A 17,954-nucleotide genomic window follows, 5' to 3' on the forward strand; every position below is an offset into this window, starting at 1 on the left:
AAAGGAGATTGTAGACGGGTGGGTTTGGTCTTTTCCTCCTCATAACAAGCAATAGGACAAGAGGAAAGAGACCCATGCTGTGCCAGGGAAAGATTAGATTGAATATTAGAAAAATGTCTTTGCTGACAGGGTGGTAAAGCATTGGACCCAGGGAGGTGTTTACAGACACCATCCCTGAAAGTCTTCAAAAAAAAACCAGGTAGATTTGGGGCTTAGGGACATGGTTTAGTAGTAGACCAGGCAGAGTTAGGCTAATGGTTGGACTTGATGGTCTTAGAGGTCTTTTCCAGCCTAAATGATACTCTAATTTCATGATTACCATCATGCTTGGTTGTAGACACTTTTTAAAACTGAGGATATCAAGCTTTGACCCGATGCTAAAGTCTAGCCCCAGCTCTTAAGAATATTTTTAGGATGAAGACATCTTAAACATCTTTCAGAGCTTATAGGTGACCTTCTTTTGTTTCCTTTTCATGAATGTGCTGGTGGGTATGTGGGTGGCTTTATGGATTTTCTTCTGAGGTCACATGGTTTATGACATTTGTTTATAGAAGAAGTCATCGGTGCGTCTTCTAAACTAGTGCTGTTTTTTAAGTATGGATGATGAAACCAAGATAAAAAACTCAGTCTTTTATATAGACTTCTACCCTTGGACAGATGTACTTCATAGATCTACCCACGATGAGTGAAGACATTGGTCTCTTATTTTAAATTTATGGAAGGTTTATGAATCATATGTTAACTTCTGTGTTAACTTTCTCACAAAGTTGCTTCTGAGAGTGCTACACTTCACTGGGCCAGCAGAAAGTGTGGATTACTGCTCTTCAAGAGAAATTGAAGGACTTGGATAATGTGGACGTGATGGTGTTTCAGCTTGTTGAATGGTTTAGGAAGTGAAATAAGTCAACCAAATGCAATACTGGGAGACAGTCAGCACCTGAATGTTCTCTGCCTTGCTGTGCTACCTGCAGAATAAGATTTTTTATCATCATGCTCATAATATTTCTGCTGTCAGCTCATGGGCTGGAAACAAGAGACAGATACGTCGATGGTTAAGAACTGTTGATGTGATAGGGCACTGGAAGTGCTTGAAATGGCTCTTTGTTGCATAAAGGGATGTCTTGCCAATAGAGATTAAGAAAGTATTGAATAATCTTGTAAAACATGGAGCAATGAAACAGTTGTGTCTTCCTATGTTTAAGGATTAATTGGGTTTGGAAGTAACGCAGGGAGAGCTTAATGCTTAAAAGGAGACCATATGCCTTGCCTTGTTTTGTTGTAGGACAAAAGCTGGGAGCTGATGAGAGGAGTTTAAGTTAGAGGTCAGTGCTGGCACAGGAATGAATGGGTATGAATTAAGCTTGAATAAAATGGCCTGTAAATAAGATGATTTTTAATCCTCAGAACAGCCTTAGTGAGAGTGACTGCCCCAAATAACGGAAGCAATTTTAAGATGAAACTGGTAAATTTGAGAAAGGGTTTTCATCATGGGGTTTGCTGTGAGGGGTAAAAGGGTACTCCCTGGCCCAGGGGGTCACTCACAGCCATGAGCTCCCACATCCAGTGCTGTTGGGTGTGTTTCCTTCAAAACCCCATTTTTTACACTTTGTTCCAAACTGGTGGTCTCCTGCTACCATCTGTCACCTGCGTCAGGACTAAATTGTGTCTTACTTTGTAAGACATAGAACGTGTGATTTGAAAGTTAATGCAGTATTTGTTCAGTGTATTTGCATTTTTGTGCTTGATGCTGGTAGAAGATACAGCCCTAGATTCCTCCTCTGTGGGCTATGATTCACCTTCATTATAAATATTTCACATCAGCCTCATGCTTAATGATGCTGTTGGAAGCGAGAACATCTGGATTCTTTTACCAGGTGCTATAGCTGGATCTTACAAGTTGTATGCATTGCTTTTACTGTCTCTATTAAAAATTAAAACAGGGGGAAATATGCCTAAATTCTTCTGAACAGCCAATCTTGAAATTACTCTATTAGATTATTGTATAATTCCCACTACTGCAATATTTGAATAACGCCCTACAATATTCATGTGTACTTAGAGGAAATGATGTACTGAGGAGATAAAGGATGTGTTCAAGGTTATACAAGAAGTCTGAGGTGAAAGAAAGCCTGACTATGCCTCTGCACATGTCTGAGCAGTGCACTGTCTACTGGGCTGTTAGAAAAGATGGGAACTTCCTGCTAAAAATGCTATTTTGACCTCAGACTCTGGTCATTTGGCCCTTAGGGAATCATAATTTTGGTTCTTGAGATTTCCTTTTGGTATTTTTGTGAATCCAGAAGACGTGGCTTCCTGCCTAACTACACCTTTCCTGTTCTTCATACCTATCTCCTGGTTCTTTTTTTAAGCGCTGTGCTGTGAGCAGCGTGGTGTCTGTCACAGAAATATTTACACGTGCTGTTTGTGGTGTTTTCTCTGCCCTCAGTGCTCCTGTGGACCTTCTGATCAGTGACCTCATTAAGTGTTCACAGAAAGGGAGAGCACACAGGTGATGCAGGGCTTAGTGCTAGCCTGCTGGGAGAGTTCTGACTAACAGCATCACGTACTTGGGTGGATATTTGTGGGAAGTATTATTCTGAGATATCCCCAAGCTCTATCCATACAGATATCACAATCACTTTGTGAAATGATGTAATTTGAGGCCAATATAAAATCTGTATGTCAAGAAAGCTACAATTTCTTCCGCGTCTTCCATTTTACGTTGTTCAAAACTCATTTTAAATTACTGAAAATACAGTTACTGATGTCTAAACGTGTCATTAAAAAGCATTAAAAGCCTGCTGCTGACGATCTTGTTTTCTAAGATTTTATGTGGTTAAACTAATGATCTAGAACTTTCCACTCACACTATAAAAGTGACATGAATTTTATGTGGTGGAGGCTGAAGGCTGGGGCAGAACGCTTTGCAGGGGGTGTTGAGAACCACTGGAGAAATTGGACTCATTACAGCTGTGATGGTATTAGGAGGGGTTTATTATGTTAGCATTGGTTTGCTGGTAGGCTCTGCTGATAGGTGTAGCTCAAATCCTTTAACACAAAACAAAGTCTTTTAAACCCTGCTCTTTCAGCAATTCATTTAACAAGGAGAAGCGCTTTGAAATTAGTCCTTGGATATCGTGTCTTCAATTTACGTCCTCAGTGCAGTTAGCACTTAATATATCCCTTTCAGAAGCAGATTGTCACTGCAAAGTGTCTGTACACAGTCTGTCTAATTCATCCACAGAGGTCCCACTGCATTTCAATTGTGTCTTTTTTGTTGCTTTTAGGAGCAAAGCTTGGGTTGCTGCACATTCTTGCCACCTTTTTCCACTTCACTGAAATCATTCACTTGATTTAAAAAACCCTACACAACTAAATTGATTCAGTAAATCCCTTTTTCATGTACAGTAAGTGGTTTGGTGTAAGGCACAGAAATCTTTCTACTTTTACACTTCCTTTCATTTCATACAATTGTCCTTAGAAAAGTAAGTCTATAAATGATAAAAAAAAAATACAAAGTGGAGCCAAGTTAGAAGGAAAAAGTTTTAACTAGCTTTTTTGTCAAGCTTCAAACAATGCTTTCTCTGATTCTGACTTTCTCTTTCTGACCAGTGTCTGTTTACAGTCACTCATCATTAACTACATGTATTTATCAGCATTTGCAGCCACTGCTGGCCTATTTGATACTCCTCTTTTTAAACAAAAACACCCTCAGAAATTGATACGGTAGCCAAAATGATATTCATAAAAAATTTAAGAAAGAGCTCTCAGCATTAAAAAAAAAAAAAAAAAAAAAGAAATTTTTTTGAAGGAGCTGAAAAGAAAAAGGTCTTGGAATTACAAGCAGTTAGACTTGGTTTTTTTGCGTAATGACTCCTGGTATCCCACTGTGAGAAGACTTTCCCCAGCTTCTCGTCTGCATTCTTCCTCGTTCCCTGCGGGAGAATGAGTTGGATTTGTCTGCCATATTCACAGCAATCGAGGTGATCCAGGTTGAAAGAAAATCAATAAGATGTGTCCATTTATGCCTCACAAAGGAAGAAAGGTCTAAAGAACAGACATGGGACGTGATTCAAGCACTAGAGACTTAATAAGACTTCTACTTGTGTTTGAAGGGGATGGTAATTTATATTTTACTTTGAACTTTTTTTATGCTTCATAACTATTGGGATTCGGGCTGACATGGGAAGCAAGGAAAAGAAGGTTTGATGCTGTCTTAGAAGACCTAACCCATTTGGGAAGGCCATGCTCAAAAGTTCAAAAAATTTTGTTTTAGAAAAGATTAAAGAGACATCATATCATCGTACTGATTTATCGCTATTGATAAAACTGGTTTAAAGTATTTTGGATTGGGGTACAATAAAAAAAGTCTTTCTTCGAGAACAGCTGCAAGTTTCTCATTATTGGCTGTCTTTTCTGTGTGTTTGATATAATTTTGCTTAGAAATAGAGGAGCAGCCATAATAGGTACCCTGGTGCCACTTGAAGCTTTGTCAGGGCAGCTCCCCAAAAGTGGTTGTTGTTCCACTCGACGTCTGTCACGCCGGCCACCGGGGTCCTGCTGTCCCAAGGGTGTGCACTGTCAGTCCCCAGCAAAAAATACTCTCTGCTTTAGCCTGTGTTGTCTTTTCTAGCCAATCTTGTGGTGTACTTTTGCAAGAGAGATGTAAGCATGATCTTATTCAGCAGGAATTAGGACCTGTGGGAGTTTCAGAAACAAAACCCAAAAAACTTAAAACAAACCAGGGCAGGCTGCAGGCGTTGGGTCTCATTATTGCAATCTTTTTGTTTTGTAGCAAAAAGACAAAAGTGAAAGCAAGCCTTCCTACTGAAGGAGCAAATGGCCTCAAAAATTATGTCTCAGCAAGGCATGGAATAAAAGCTTGATGATCTATATGATTGCAAGGTGGAAGAGGAAATATTCTTTCTTTTTCTGCTCTTCCAAATATCTTGGCTATGCATTCCCATCAAAACGAAGGCTGACGCTGAATACGCCCCAGATGGATGATCTGAAATGGAGATGGTGTATCCAAGGAAAAAGAATTCACATTTTGGAGTCTTGACTGTTCTTCCTCAGTAGCTCTTTAAGAAAGTTTCAATTATAAGAGATAGTTCCAAGAGGAAAATTGTGCTTAGTGCATTACGTAGGATAAAGTTAAAGAGGTAAAGAGGATAGAGACAGATTTAGAGCCATACTTTAAAGGTATGCAGAGGTTTATCATTACTAAAACTACCATTTTTTTCAAAATCAGCCCCTTTTCACTGAATCTTTGGAAGATTTTTTTCAGTTTTATCCAACTTTGAGTCTTTTCAAAATAAATTGAAAAGTGAGTTTCAGAGACTTTCACACTATTAATGGATTTTTTTAAGGCTTAATTGGTATCAAACAAGATTTTAGTGAACACAGCCAAGTGTGCCCATTGCATCATTAAATGAGCAAAGCTAGCATTTAACTGAGATAGACTCACACCACTGTCCTTCACTCTCAAGAACTGTACTTAAATGGGGTGAGATCAGAATATCAAAGCAGTCCATGTACTGTGCAGTCACAGTTTTATTTATATATATATATATATTTTTTTTTTAGGTTTCCTTCGTAGGTGTTTCAACACAGTGCTGTTCTGGAGCGACCACTAATAAACCATTACTAAATAAATAAACAGAGGTGTGAACAAAGCAATTGTGCAATAGTGAATGAAAACCTATGTGGGCCAGGATGCATTGCCTGAAAAGGAAACGCAAAAATAAATTCCAGCAGGTCGGAAAGGGATTGGATGGAGCAGCCGACCAGCCCGGCACACAGAAGCGGGATTTTGCAGTTTGCAGGCAGCCCTTTTGCCTTAGAGGATCTGAGAAGTGTTTTAGAATCTCGTTTACATAACAAAGGAGGTACAAAATCAGCTTTGCATCCGGGGACTACACCAGGCTGCGATGGGGAGAGGTGATGGGAGCAAAGATTGCTCTCCAGGCCCCAGTGACAGCAGCCAGGAAATGCTGGATCTCAGGGAGGATGCATGGCCACTTTGGGCTGGCAGGGTGCCGTTCTCAGATGCCTCTTGTCCCTCTGGCTTACACCAAACAAATGTAAATAGCTGTTCTGCTTCTTCAGAAAGTCCCACCAGACAGAACCTAGTTTCTTGGCACCTTGTCCTGCTCTGCCTTTCATTTCCCAGGGGATGAAGTGGATTCCTCTGGTACAAAGCCCCAGTGACAGTAAGTGGGAGCCTGAGGTTATTTCTATTGAGGGCTGTTTCTCTTCAGCCCTTTCCAGAGCTCTTGGCAAAAGGGCTGTAGGTTTGCTGGACCACCCTTGCTTGTGGTGCTGCTTTTCACTTTTCCTTCTGCAGCTGGCCTTCATTTCCACACAGGAAACTCTTTGTAAAGAAGAGCTTAACTTGTGGTGTAAATAAGTAACTGAAGAAACTGATGGTTTGGGGTCTGCAAATTGTGTATTTCTGTGAGCTGTTAACAGATAGAGAAAATCTCAGCAGTCCTACCTGTGAGACAAGCAGACATTTTTATCTGAATGTGCCCCTGGGAGGAGAGAAGGACTCCTGAAGTGGCATTAGAGGAGGTTTGCACCAGAAAGGGGAGTGATACTGTCATTTCAGCATTATTGGTAAATAATCTGGGAATTTGGAAGCTCCAGTGTAGTTCTATGAACAGATTTAGGTGTATCATTGGTTCTGGGTGATTCAACTTTTGTGAATAATATTGAAAAGAGGCAGTACTCTGAAAGACAAAGAGATCTGTGCTACAGCAAAGTTCAGGCCAGGCTGGTGCTTTACTTGGAAATGGAAAAGCATCTTCCCTTACCTGTGCACAGCCCCTGTAAAGAGCCAGCCAGCAGTGGTCTCGGCTCTTGAGGGCTGCGCTGCTTTCTCTGCTTCCCAAAAGTTTTCCAGAGGGAATGGGGTAGGTAGGACAATACCACACTTGTGACAACACCCCAAGGTGAGCAGCCAGCCTGCCTGAGCACATCCAGTCTGTAAGGATGCAAGGTGTCATCAGCAGCCCCCGAGAAGATATCAGATATTTTGGTGCAATGCAGGGTTTGGCCATGCTGAGGTCCTGCTCTGCAGATGCTCCCCTTTGCCACTGCCAATGCAAAAAGGAAACAGAAAGGCATTGAAACAAGCATGCACAAAAGGAAAAGCAGGTTCATTCCCTGCCCAGGCACTCTCAGCTTCCATTGAAAGCCAGCTTCAGTTCCCTGTGGAAAACCTTGTAGAGTATTCACAGAGGAAGGCAGCTGTAGGACTGTGTCTTGATGGTGGTCCCTGGCTGTTCAGTTCATTCTGAGGAAAACACCTGAAGAAAAATGCAATGCTTGGGTTTCATTGCTGCATTTCTTGACCTGGTGCAGCATTTCTTCCCAAAAGCTGCAAAAACTTTACTGAATAATGACAAATGGGAGACATAAAAAAACCAAAACCCCAGGCCCCAAACCCCCCAAACTTGAAGTAAGTGAGCTCAGTTCTCCTTCACAGAGGAACTGTGAGAATTATTCTTCTTTATTAAAAAGAAATTCTCATTGGAATGCAAATTTTGATTTTGATTATCTGTCACGGCCTGCTTTGAAGTTTTTCAGACAAAAATAAATATCTCCATAACAGAGAGGATTATAGTAGTCTTGTTTAGAATCATCTGACTAAGAGTGACATTTAATCTCAGAATATATAAGGTTTTGAGGCCATAGAGACTTTGGAAGAGCTTGACTCTCTTATGTTTTGTAAATTTTCTATAAATGGTTTAATAAGGTTTTTAGTTCAGCCCCAAAAAAACAAGGACTAAAACATTTCCATCAACCACATTGTTGAAGAAATATAAAAGAGACATAATTCAATTTAAATAAAGCTGTAGCTAAGTTATATCATCCTTATCTCAGTAAAAAGTATTTTCTTTTGCAATCCCAAATAAATAAATAAATATCTGTGACTCGGCTTTGAAGGCTTCGCTTGGATAAATCAGGTTTTGGCAGCTCTGTAATTCATGAAACAATACCTCCAGCTCCACCGGAATGGGAGTGGGATGTTTCAAGCTTTATGATTCTCTTCAATTCTGGAGCGTTAATGGGGCTATTTGTAAAGAAAGAAATATAATGAGTTATCACAAAACACAGCAAGGACTCTAGAAAGGGGCAGCCTCCCATCCATCACCCATTCTAGCGTATTCACAAAAGAACAGGGCGAGAAATCTTCTGAGGACGATGGGGAATTTTGCTTTTACTCTAACCTGACTTTCACAAATTGTGATGGGCCTGGAACATTATTTTCTTTACAAAATGACCCCAACCTGGTTCTAAATTCAAAGTGTGAGAGTGTGTGACACAGGTTTTTGTGGAGATTTTTTTCCTACCTTCCTCTACTTTATGCTTTGAGAAGACATTTTCTTAATTAAGATTTATTTATGAAAATAAAAGTATTATATTATTTTTATCTGATATAGTGGCTAATTCAGGATGCTGACATTGCCATATTTCTGTGGCACCTTCTGGTAGGGCTATTAGTAAAGTTACCTGTCATTTCCCTTCTCTTCTCCTCTATTTTGGAAGTTTATTACTAAGCCTTGAAAAGTTCTTATGGGTCCACACTGCCACATGAGTTGGCAATTTGAGAGCAATACTGCTTTGAAACTTTTTAAACAAAAGGCAAACCTACACTGAGCTCTGGTTTTGGGGTTGTTTTAAGTGATGGAGGCAAAATCTTATCTGGTGTGTGCTGTGATGCATCTGCAGTCCTGTCCTCTCTCATCACACTCAGAATCCCTAATGAACCCAAAGAAGGTTTCGAGTGAATATGGTTTTTAAGAAGGACTGAAGGTTTTGCCCCAAAGATAATGAGATAATTAATGTATTTCATAGTGTAGTTCAGAGACGGTGAACAGCTCGGAGTAATGAAATGAAACAGCGCATACCAAAACAAAGGGCACAGCAGGAAATAGTCTGAAGTACATGATAATCAATTTTCACATTATAAGCTTTTACATCTCTCCTTCCATATATCCCATTATAACAGGGCCTGTTGCTTATTAAAAAGGAAATTGAGATGTCACTAACTGTGGAAGAGCAGATCCTCAGGCAGTAGAATTCAGTCTACTGCACTGAAGTCAGTCATGCCAGCTGTGGATGTGACTCAGGATCCTTTTGGTGTGATAAATCAGTCTTAATCTGAAATATAGAAGTTTCACTCTTAAAACTTTGTGTTTTGAAGGTCGGAAGACTAAGAGAGGATTGTTTGAATTTTACAATGTAGATGTTCTTACTAACAGCAGAATATTTAGGAAGAGCAGAAAGGGTGTCCCGCTGCCTTCTGATGCTCAGGGAGTGATGCTGGAGTGGGACCCCTCCAGAGGACCTTATTTACATGCTCTACACGCCCCTTCCCATAGGAACAACTCCTTCAGCAGTGTATTTCCAGAGCCTAGGAGTGTCTGGGTTGGTACCATCTGGCAGACATTGGCAAGGGAAAAAAGACCTTATAGTTCTCTCAGCTTGCCTGTGGGAGAAAATGTCTGTTATATACAAGGAGGTACATGAGGGAGATATTGTTTTTGCAGCTGAAGCGTTTTTTTCCCATCTGAGCATGGTTAAAACTTGTGAATTTCTTGCAGAGTCCAACGTCCTAAATATATGCACTAAGCCCTTTATAGGAAGCGTAGCTCAAAGACTTTTACTGCAGCATCTCTCTGTGTGACATTCTCTGAGCTGATGCCCCTTGTCCCTGCCTCAGTAGCTTCTCCCTGGTCAAACCAGGAAGCAGAGGGAGGCATCAAAAGACTTACAGCAATACAAAGGTGTCCTGAGGAGTTTTAACATTTCAATAAGGCACATCTGAGACGTGACCCTGTGCAGTGGTATCTGGATTGTCTCACTCTAACCTTGCTTGGTTGTCCTCCCAGGATTCACATCAACTTTGTCCTTCCTTTTCTGTCATGCAACAGGCACAGCCAAACCATTTTAAAACCTCTCTCGTGATTTCAGTGCTTGCACAACAGTGCTGAGGCTTTTGCTGCCCAGGGTGTGATTAGGTGGCATGCTCTTTGATCTCCTGCCTCACAGAATTTCTGCAGATCTACAGTCCTGACCAGTAAATTTTTCAGTGATGAGTCCCCTGTGTCTTCCAACGAGAGAATTATTTTGAAACCTGGGCTTTATGGGATTATGCTCTCCTACGGTATACAGGTATATCAAGCCATACATGAGAAATGGCTTATGTGCTTTGGCTCGTTAGCTATCCCCTTAACAATAATGAAAATAGTCTCAGCTGGTGTTCATCAGGTTCATGGCTCCATGGAAGTAAGGGAAATTCACACATGAAGTGAAAGGTTACGGCGAAGTATTGAGCGTGCTGCATCATTTTGAGACAGCAATTTTACCATGTGCCATGAGACCAAAAGTGTGATAAAAACCAATGGGAAACACTTGGTTTCACAGCATCATGAGGCAGGACTTGAGGCCAGTGCACTGTGGCCTGCAGAGCTGCTGGCAATAAAGTGCTCTGTGTGATTCTGTGTTCGGAACTCTGCAGAAGGATATAACCTGTCTTCCATGGCCACCAAGGCCTGCTGCTCTGGATGGGTGAAATAGCCTAAAATGACCCTTCCTCCTTTAGAGCAGCAGCATGAGAACCCATCTCCCTTCTTGCTAGTGCCAAAAGTTTGCAAAACTGAGAAATGATACAGGTTCTGAACCTGTGGAGTATCGTATCCTGTGTAGCTCATACTACCAGTCTTCATGCAGCAGCCTTTTGTTTTCCTTCAGGAAAAGGAATGTTGAGTTGCTAGTGGCAATCACCAAATTATTTGCTGTCCATCTTTCCTCTCACAACTAAACAATGCATGCTGGAGGATTTTTGCAGTTTTGCTACTGATACCATACTCAGTATAACCAGCTAACAGCAAATGCAGCTCTTAATTATTTTATGGTCTTTCTCATCCACAGCATCTCACTGACCATTTTCCCAATCAAGACAAGAAGATCTAGTCTTGTTACAGTATTGAAAAGGACTCAGAACAATAGTGGATCCTTTCCTATGTCAGAAGAAATGGGTGTGGCTCTGTTTGCCAGCAACCAGCCTTTTAGAGGTAAAGTTATAAAAGGTTAAAATGCTTCTGTCTGCAGTGGCAGAAAAGTGAGGCCATATCCTGAACCACCTGGTTGTACAGAGGAGCTGCTTGTAAAGCCCCATGGCCAATGAAAGGAGATTGTTCAGGTGGCTTTGAGGAGGAGGCAGGCAGGATTGCTTTATACATTATACATTTCTCAGGCAGAGGAAGCATATTAAGCCTACTGAGGAGAGATTTCAAAGTCAAAGTTTTATCAGTCACTTGTGTGTGTGTGTATATATATATATATGGTGCAACTTCTCCCCCTTGGCTTGGGAGAAGAAGTTTTTCTCCTTTTGCAAGTTTTGAGGTACTTTCAGGGCCATAGAGAAAAACCTTGTGGGATAAGAAATATAGTCATTAAATGTAGAGGATATTCCACTTCCTTTGATTTATGGGGACTAAAATGTAACTTCTGGCTGCAGCCAACATTTTGAGGCAATTGCACACTACAGAGGGGAAAAAGAAAGTGCCTTAGCTCTTTGCCCAAATGCTGAGGGATTGAAACTTCTTAGAGATGCTGTGTAGGAGTCTAAATCATTTGGGTTTTTTCCTTTCAGACTTTGATTGTCAGGGTTTTGAATCTGGCCTCCGTTGTAGCCCTTATGCTGTCTCTGCAGAGATCACAGCAACGCTCCCAAAGCCAGCTCGAGCAGCCCCTTGGGGAATGTCCTGCTGCTTGGTGCTTTTCCAAACAATGCACAGAGACTGAAGTGGCTTTTTCCACCCAGTTCCTTCTAATGTGCCTCTGTCCCCTCCCACAGGGTGACGGATGACACGGATGAGTGTGTTTGAAGAGGTGTTTAGATGAGGTGCAGGTGGATCACTGGGCTCAGGTGAAGAATAGCCCTCATATTTAGAGGCTGAGCATTGCTCTGGTTTGTTAGGGACCAGGTGAGTCCTGACATGCACCAGGCTCAGACACAGCTCCAATCAAGGCCTTGCCACCTCCTGAAGCACCAATTAATGATCTAGACAAGCAGCACTCAATAAGCCTCCTATATATTGTGAAGGGAGTATTTCATCCTGCTCACCTGTGCGTGCTCATTCCTTGCCCTTAACTGCTCCTCAAAGGGGCAAAAACTGCTCAGAAGCACCTCTCAGGCTCTGAATGCTGCACAGATGTTGCTGCTTCTCCCCTGCCCAGGGAACATTTGCCCCCCTGTTGTATGTGTATACAGAGAAAACACAGAAAATAATCAGTGAGAATGCTGTGGTGCAATCAGAAAGCAGAACTAGGAAATGCTTTTCAGCTCTGTGCAGGCAAAGAGAGGTTAGAAGGAGCAATGCATGGAGCTGCATGGAGACATGGACAGTTTGCACTTTTCGAGGAGTGACCAAATTGTTTTTCTTATAGTAAAGGCTGCATCTTGCAGTTTGGGGAGAAGTGGTGATACCACTCAGCCTTCAGAGGAGGGAGGTCAGCTAGAAAAAGCCTACTCAGGGTGCAGTAGGGGAAAAAAATCCATCTGTCTGAGTAGCCTTAATAGGGTCTGGGGACCTGCCACTCTGTCAGACTAATTCTTGGCACAGGGCTGGTGTTGCCAAGAGCTCCGTTTTCCTTCTGTCTATTGTTGCCAGGAGGATAGAGGAGAGATAAGGGCTGAGCAGGGCTCTGTGTAAATGGTCCTTCCTTAGCGTCTTTCAGTTTAGCTTTCACTGACTGAGGCCCCCAAAGTACTTAGCATGAGTAAAGTTTTCAAAAGCATGAGTAATTTAGGAGATTAAAAGGCATTTTCAAAAGTGTCGACTTTTCAAAGTGCCTAATTTCCAGCGACTTTCAATGAGGTTTGGGAACCTTAAATCATCTGGTTGCTCCAGTGAATAGCACTGTTGATTGCAGCGTAATGCATCATCAGCTGGTACCCTGCTTGTGTCAGAGGTCAGTGCTGAGTGACTCTGAGGAGGGTGTACAAATCCCCATGGCTGAGCAATCCAGGGAATTCCGTCTGCCCCTTCCCTGAGGTGGCTTTGAGAGCACAGAGCTCTTCTGATTTCTGGGCTAATTGCACAGGGGTACTGTGGGAGGAGTTCACTTAGGCTCCCCTTTAAACTGTGCTTTCATCAGGTTTTAGTGACAGATGCTGGCTCGAGTTTTGCTCTGTCCAATTTGCCACCTTTTTTCTCTTTTTTTGTTACATATAACTTTTACTCCTGTCATCTGTTTTGTGGTAGGAGGCTCCCCATAGCGATGAATTTTTATTAACATATAGAGATATACTTTAATGTATAAAAACTGTGTAAAAATCATAGATTTCCTGTATTTGCCTTTGGTCTTGGAAAGGGTCATGTGAAGGACTACCACAAGCCCCTTGCTGAACTGTAGGCTCCCAGAGGGAGAGATGCACATGTTTAGGAGTAAGAAGGGCTCAGCATTTGCATTTGGATGCATGTCTTAGGGCTTCAGAGCTCTTTAGACTCCCAAGCGGAGCAACTTCGAAGTTCAAAGCGGTGTGATTTTTGGCAGGTTTTTTTCCCTAAGACTTCTTCAGGGCATGAAATATTCTGCCCTCAGTGCGTGTACATAACTCTCATTGGCCTTAAAAGAAGTTACATGCCTACATCAAAGGAAGGATTTACCCCATAATGATTCATCGTGAGCCTGACAGGCAAACACAACAGTGGAGAGCTCACAAGCCAAAGCTCCTGAGCTATGGGGACGGCAGAGTTCAGATCTCTGCCAATCAGCCACATTGCTGCTCTGATTTTCAGCAGTTTTTAATATTTTTAATTGTTTTAGTGGGGACCAAACCACGTGTTATCCATCTGGTAGAAGAAATGGTAGAGTTCAAGCAGAGGAGATAACCACTTTAACATCTTATGTGGGAGTAAACCAAGGTCAAATTGAATTGTGGTGCTTTTGTGCTGGGAAAGTGCATCTCCCTATCCCTGGTGCTACACTGGAGACACAGAGCCACAATATTTTAAAGCAAATTAGAAAATACCTTTTCATTAAATGTGATTGCAGAAAGTCCTGGGAAGGAATGTGTTAATGACTGGTGATTGAATGCAGTGGTTTGCAAGCTCTAAGCAGCTTTAGTGTCTCCTACCACAGCCCTGATTTAAAATTCATAAATGCTAATCCTCCATAATTTACGGTTTAAAAAGCAGCCCCACTCACAGGCCCTGTGGCTACAGCTCTGTCAGAGTAATTATGCCGCCAAGCTGAAATTGGACTACTAACTGAGATATTAAACAGGGTAGGAAATCCTCTTCCCTGGCAGCCTACCCAATTATTCCAAATAAGCAAACAGATTAGTGAGTAATTTTCCAGTTAAATCTGGTGATTGGTGCCAGAATTGTATGTTAAATATTCAGAAGTAAATAGATTAAAGATGAAATGTCCCCTTTTCTCAAGCTTAATTTAGTGTGTATATTAAAACTTTTTTTGGGGGGGGAGAAAAAAAATCTCCATTGAAGTGCAATGCATTTGCTTTGAAAACAGAACCTTTCCTGGCTTGTTTGCACTTGGGGCAGTGCGTTCATTAGCTGGGGCTCGTTGTGCCCAGGGAACCTTGTGCCACATTAGCCACAGTATCAGCCCTGCTGTTCCTTTATCCCTCACCTTGGAGGAGCCCTCCTGGGTGGCAGCTCTGAGGCTCTGCTCAGAGGCTCTCCTGGGTACCATCGCGACCGATTCCGCCAGGGCGCCGGGATACAGGCTGCTGCCCATCCCTGTCGGCGGGACAGTGAAGGATTTCTAGGAATTAACAGTAAATATGGGCATTTCTCATTCATTCTGAGTTTGTTTCTAAATTCAGCTTGAATTTCCCCACTGATCTGCCCGGGTTGACTTTTATTTTTTTTTTGGCCTTTCCAAACGCTCCTTGTAATACAGAGTTTGGCTGGGACACAAAGTAGAGGGAAGATGGGGGCAAAAGGAAGGAAAACAGGGACTGAATGCCCAACACACACAACTCCTATATACACAGGCAGGAGGCAGGGGAGGATGTGGGGCAGCTCAGCTGGAGCAGCCCAGGAACACAAGCAGTAGGTCTGTCCCTCTGCTGCCCTCGCGCCACATGGCCACCTCAGGGAGCTGACTCAAGGAACTGTGCCCTAACTAGAGAGTCAGACAGCCTTCAGCAGCTCTGGGAGCTGCTCTGGAGAAGCTGAGCCGACACCTGACCCACTCCAGAAACTGGCTGTGGCTTGGGGCACCTCTCCCCAGAAGGGCTGGCATGGTAGCTGCTGCACAGACCTGGGCCTGGTGGCTTGCTGCAAGGACTGTGATGGCAGACCCTGGGAAGACCAGGTGGTGCACGCTGTATATTAGGACTCCAAAATTCTCTCTCAAAGTGAGTCTGAAGGAAATGTTCTTGCACTCATGGATTAAAGCAAGGACTTGAATTGCTGTACATTTCAATATGCAAGAGCACTAAAGGGAAGGAAGCTGCATTTGAGGAACTGGAATCGTTTTAGCACCTGGTGGCATTTGCTTTGGAGTTGTTTCAAGGGTCTCAAACACTATGAACAATGTTTTATGCCATTTCTAGTGGGTTTTCTTACCAATTGCTAAAAGTTTGTTCACTGAGGAGGTGAGCAGTCCTCTTAGTTGGCAAGTGAAGTGGAAGGAGCACCTGCTTATCGAGATTGAGGTACAGTAGCCTTGGGGTGGGAGAGCTTCAGACCCTCAGTGTTAGTTACGACTTGGTCTCTTGGGCAGGTGAGAGGACCAGTCCACTCTTAGTTCTTAAACATTTTCAGTGTTTCAAGTTCTAATACATTCTCTAGAGTGAGAAATGTAGAGTTTTTATGAACTTGCAAGCGTTGACTGCCGTGCAATACAGGAGGTACATAATCTCCATCCTTCCTGAGAAGTTCCAGGGTTTGGTGACAGGACCGGGTCCCTAAGTAGAATAACTTCTTCACAAAAAAGCCAGCAGATGTTAGGCTTGACGGGGATTTAGATCAGCCCCCTTTCACACTTGGGCACAGCGGTCTGAAGGAGGCAGAAACTTCCAAACCATTGGCCCAAAGATTTGCTTTTCCACTGGGAAGTGCAAAAGCTGCAAGTAGGTAATGCTGAACACATGGCTAGAAAGGATTAGCTGAACTCCTGCACATCCCAGAGGCTTTTCCTTCTGCTGCATCCTCCCTGGAGAGGCTTTTTCACCTCAGCCCTCTGCTGGAATGTGCCTTAAAGGCATAATCAAGCTCATAAAAATTAAGTGGTGTGCAATCGTTAAAACAAAACAAAACAAAAGGACCCTAACTAAATTTTATTCAATAAATTCTCTAGAATCAATCCATTTGTGTTTTTATTAATGTCAGAACTCACAGCATAGTTTCCCTTCCTGTGTTTCTGTAGGGGCTTTTGTTAAGGTTTGGGTTTTTTCCACATCACTACACACAACGACATTTAGGCTTTGAATTGAGAAGAGCTAAAGTCAAAACCACAATTTATTTTTTATTTTTTAGCTTGTGAACAGCCCTTGGATCAAACCTAAAGGCTTACCTGTTCAAAGCTGGAATGGACTGATGAATGTGAAGGGATCCAGGATGAGGAGAGAGCCCTGTGAATGCCAGGTAGCCAGTTACATGACACTAGGTTTCTAATGGTGTACGATTTCTACCTCTCTGCTAAGTGCACTCAGTAGTGCTAAAGATGTGTTTTCTTGATTATTCTTATACTAATGGTAACAAAATGGGAGAATTTGTGGCATCCTGTCTGCACAGATCCTTTCCACACACTCTCACTGCCAGAATGCTGCTGGTTCAGCCTGCGCTGCACATTTCAGACCTTCCCTGTACTGGGGGAGAGTTGTGAGTCTTACTGCTTCAAGGTATTCCAAATGTCAGTGCATTCCAAGTATCTGATGTCTCCTGTCTGCTGCCCTGTCCCTTTAACTCAGGGATTTTACAGTTTTTCTGATAGAAGTCATTTGAAAGGTGCCATTCTCAGATAGGTTTGGTAGTTGGGTCCTTCTTAGCAGAAGCCATGTGAGCCTCCTGCACAGTAAAACAAAATGTTTTCATTTGGTTCCTGACTCTTTAAAATCTTTTCTGGATGCATATTGCTTTCAGCTTGCCAAACCTTTGTGGTCAGCCTGGGTTTATGTAGATTTGGTTAATCATTCTAAGGTTGTGAAGGGCCATCACATGGGAGCTAGAAAGTAAGTGAATGTGGAGAAAAGGGCTGGACACAAAATTTGGTATGATGGAATAGGTCAAGTATCCATTCACCAATGCAGTTTCTGTTCCTGCCTCTGGGAGTGGCACCTTCTGAAGACTCTCAGCAGACTGGATTCATCTTACTGTTTTTGCCTGTTTTATTCACCTACCACTTAGTGAGTAAAGAATTTATTATTAGTCCCAGGTTTTGTTCATTCTTGATTCCCAGGAGCACAGTGTTTGGTGGCTGTAGCCAGTGAGTTCTCTGTAGTAAAAACACTGATATTGGTGTCCTTAGAGTTGCTTATTTATGCTCCTTTTAAAAAACCCTAAAATCTTTCTCACGTGCTTCCTCAATGATATCTTGCTACAGTGAGTTCCAAAGGTTAATTATATGTTTTGTTCAAAACTACTTCACTAACAGGGTCCTCAGGATGAGGGTTGCTGACCCTTTTAAGCCAGTGAACTAAAGCAAACAGCAAAATAACCCACTGAGGCTGTTAGCTTGTGGGTGGCTATTTGCCTTTCTATGTTGCTTTTCATCAGGGCAACTTTCCTGAATCAAGGTTCCTCTCAAGAAGGTGACCAGACAGTCTCTGCTGGCATCATGGACACAGAGATGAAGGCAATGCTTTCATCCTTGGACGTCCTAAGGTCGTCCTACAATCACCTTTCCCCACTGCTGGGGACCCCTCTGGTTCTCCCCTGGAGAGGGAGTCCTGCCCTGGGTGGGCT

The 17,954-nt window shown here is 42.5% G+C and overlaps 1 protein-coding gene across 3 annotated transcripts in view; it reads left to right on the forward strand.

Annotated features, from left to right (window-relative positions):
* The window catches only part of LOC111930550 (uncharacterized), a 211,447-nt gene that overhangs the window by 89,518 nt on the left and 103,975 nt on the right, over positions 1 to 17,954 (forward strand). For all 3 annotated transcript variants that reach the window (XR_015287719.1, XM_086892072.1, XM_086892071.1), the window contains one exon: positions 16,527 to 16,634. The gene's annotated coding sequence lies outside the window, so the exon portion shown is untranslated. The remainder of the gene's footprint in view (positions 1 to 16,526; positions 16,635 to 17,954) is intronic.

Source organism: Cyanistes caeruleus, chromosome 6 (assembly GCF_971803275.1).
Source record: "Cyanistes caeruleus chromosome 6, bCyaCae1.hap1.1, whole genome shotgun sequence".
Taxonomy (NCBI): domain Eukaryota; kingdom Metazoa; phylum Chordata; class Aves; order Passeriformes; family Paridae; genus Cyanistes; species Cyanistes caeruleus.